Here is a 3,685-nt window from a genome sequence, read left to right as displayed (position 1 = left end):
AGGTCAGATTCCAAATTCCACACTCAGGTACTAAGTTCATTAAAGGACTTCCAGTTAATTATTAAGAACTAAGGTAACTGGCAGTTTCTAGCCCATTTTATTGATCACCTCGGCTTTCATTTTTGAATACTGAGCCCTCAGACCCATTTCTGAGCAGCAGAGCCCACCTCCAGTGCTGGGAGAACCAGGAGATCCTGCCACCACTCCTCTCTCTGAACGAAAGGACCATCAGGTCTGTTGCTGCCAGGGGCCAGATCCTGACCACAGTTTCCACTGTCTTGCATCATCTGTCATCATCTCTGAGCAACCACATAAGCAGAGGTTTTTTAAGGGTCTTCCAGGAAGCAGAAGTACATGTGATTTATCAGTGCCATCCCAAAAACTGATCCTACTTCATTACAGACTCAGATGTGATGTCAGTGCCTGTACAGTGTACGGCATTGTACCATACTAAATCAATGTTCTTTCTTTCAGCATCCCCAGCCCCCATCTTACATCACTGTAGTGACAGAGGTTAGAGCCTGAAAGATGAGATAAAACAAGACATTTTGTCCCATCTCCGTGAAGGGTACTGGCTTGGCAAGGCCTGGGAGCAAGGCAAACCAAGCCCTTCTCCCTTTTTTGTGCTTCTTTCACCACCGCCCTTGAAAAGGCCCTGCCTGACTAACCCACATGATTCCCTTTTCCTTAGACAGTAAATCCCAGGCCCTCTCAGACTAACCTCCTGGCCACAGGGCTGGTTAAAGGATGTCCTTCAGCTGTCCGTCAGGTGTCAGTGGGGCAGCAGGCCAACCCCCCGTGTTTCTTGGCATGCCCTGCGAGGCTGCATGCCTCTCCCTCAGCACACAAAGCCTTCCCAGCTCTGGGAGGAGGCAGGATCTGCTCCTGCCAGCAAAGGAAACACACAAGTGAGCCATCAACACAGACTGCCACTTCACTTCCACAGGTTGCTTTCATGTAACTGTGCTCTACAAACACCCCAACCCAGCAAGTGCCACCCCAGGCTGCAATTAGATGCTCCCAGAGGGTCCCATCCTCTATAAGGGATGGTAAACTGAGAGCAGCCTTCACCTTGAGTGGTATAAGTGCCTCCTCTGTTTTTTTGTGGTAAAGAGAAGTCAAGCAAACACTGTGGATGTCAATCATTGCCCAGCAGTGGGAAACAACAGGTCCATGACACTGCTTCTCCCCCATGCTCATCTGCACCTTGTGGAAGTTCCCCCTGGGCCTCTTCCTGTATTTTGTTTGTGTGTGCACACGTGGGAGGGAGGAGATCAGGAAACCCCAGGGGTCTGCTATTGCTTCTTCCCCATTTGTGGTCGGTTATGCTGCTTTGTCAGCACAGGTTGTGACATGCTCCCGCATTCAAGGGGCTCAGGCAGAGGACTCCTTTTGCTGCATTTAGTAAACAAGGAGCTTGCCGGGCTTTCTGTGCTGTTTTGAAAAAAATAAGGACACTATCTTGATGCAAAAGATAGTGCTTTAGAAAAGCAGCATTGACATTTTACTTAGAAGGGGGAGATGATGTTGGTCTGAAATCTGAAGAAGAGCAATTGTCCTCTTTCTATGCTCTTGAAAAGGTAAAACACTATGCTAATTGTATTTTACACAAGAAATTAGCTTCTTTTTTCAAATAAAGTATATTTTTAAAAAGGCCTCTGTTAGAATATCCCTGGCCAGATCCCCTGCTGATGTAAATCCACATTTCTCTTTGGACTCCACTGTAGCTGTGCCAATGACAGGGCTAAGGGCATAGCTGCCACGTAGAGATATTTTGTACATACATTTCCACCTGCACACACATTTATACACCCATAGCATAGGAATACCTGTAACACAGAGCCTCACCTCAGTTATGGCCAGAGTTAATCAGCAGTGACTTCCTTTCAGTCAGATTACGCCCGTGAAAACAGCGCTGTGCCCACCAAAGTCCACACCACGTACAGGCTGTGGGCTCAGCCCCTTATGCCTCACGCCATGCTGGCATACGGACTGGGGTCAAAGTATTCCTGTGCTGCACACTTTCCAGAGTCCAAACTATAGGGCTCATATCTTTATACAGCCTAATAAAACTAATGAGATTTCCTCCCATGTTCTGAGGTCAACAAAATGTTTCTTTCTGCCTTCTCTTCTGAAGCAACAGCACAAAGATCTTGCTTTTCAACTCAAACCTTCAGGTGTGACCACCAAAGTACCCCAGTGCATCTTTGCCCTTCAGCTGCTGCCCATGTGCCCCCAGCTCCCAGGCTTTGGGTGAATAAGACCCCCTGTTTCTGCCACAGGAGGCAGGGGTCAGAGAAACCCATCCAAGTCACTGGCCAACGCCAGTTTGTACCCTGAGCCTTCCTCAAGAGTGCTGCAATCAGACCCATTCCACAGGGAGTAATGACATTGTCCACACCTGAGCCTCCCCTCAGTATCTTTCTTCTTCTCCATAGTCTGCCTCTTAAACTGCAGCTTTAAGCTCTGGAATATTTAGTTCTTTCTGTTGCTGGGGGGGGGGAGGGTGACTCACCATTGGGATCAGCATCTTGAAAAGGTCACGTTGAGGCGCTATAAAAATAATGAAATTTAGATAGACAGCTCTTTCTCAGTATTTGCAACCACTCAGTTATTCATTTCCCTTTGTCACCACTTGGCAGACTTTGGAAACATTGCATAGCACTCTCTTAGTGTCTGAGGACACAGGGGGCTGGATGAGCAATACTGACGCTTTGCAGAGGGCACTGGGAGAAAAACAAACTGCGTAAGCAGTTTCTTCATTCTAGGAAAAAGCACATCTGAGTATTACATGACTTTGCCAGATGTCTTTTGCTTTTTTCAAAAAAAGGGCTTTTATTGATAACTCTGCTGCTGCCTTTCAGTGACCAAACAACACCAAAGGATTCTCCACAGGGAGACTGGAGCATTTGAGCTTTTATGATGCTGGCGTGTCAAGCTAGATATTAATAGTAACATGAGTGAGGTCTTAAATAGACCCCAGCAAATGCAAATCTAGCTATTTTTAAAGTAATGCACTGAACAGGAATCAGAAATTAGATCAAATACTACAGCAAATATTACATTCCAACAGCAGTTGAAAGGTCAGTGTCTCACTACAGTGACACCACACAGTTCTGTGAGTGCAACACAGCTGTGGCGAACCTGAAACCAGCACTAAAACCGTCCGAGTGTGTATATGTGGCACCCGTGAAACCTGAGATAAACACTGATGCACACGGAAAGGGGATTACGGCAGCGCACGCTCGTGTGTTTGCTAACTTTGTGCGCCTCGCTAGCCGGGGGCAAACAGACATCTACATACTCAGGCTGCCCAAAATACATCATTCCCATAGAAGATCATCCCAGTCTCCCGAACCGATTCCTGTAACAGGGCAGCATTCCTCCGTGAAGTTATCTGGCGGCGAAAGAACACAGCCCTTCGCTGGGCATCGACACCGGAGTTTAAAGACCTGATTGTCGGTGCCCTTTAAAAATAGGAAGCACGAAGGCGCGTCCCTCTCTTGCGGGGCGGAGGGAGCACGGCACCGCCGGGGACCTCTGCAGCTACAGATCTGCCCTGAAGAATGCCAACGGCTAAAAATACTTCGCTGGCCCCTGCCTGAACTCAGCGGGGCCATCAAACCATCAGATAAAAATAAGCTTTTCTCTTCCTTTTCGCCGCCCTTTACCCCCACGGAGCCCC

The sequence above is a fragment of the Serinus canaria genome, chromosome 4 (assembly GCF_022539315.1).
Source record: "Serinus canaria isolate serCan28SL12 chromosome 4, serCan2020, whole genome shotgun sequence".
Lineage (NCBI taxonomy): Eukaryota > Metazoa > Chordata > Aves > Passeriformes > Fringillidae > Serinus > Serinus canaria.
The sequence above is the reverse complement of the archived record's forward strand: the minus strand, read 5'-3'. Positions refer to the sequence as shown.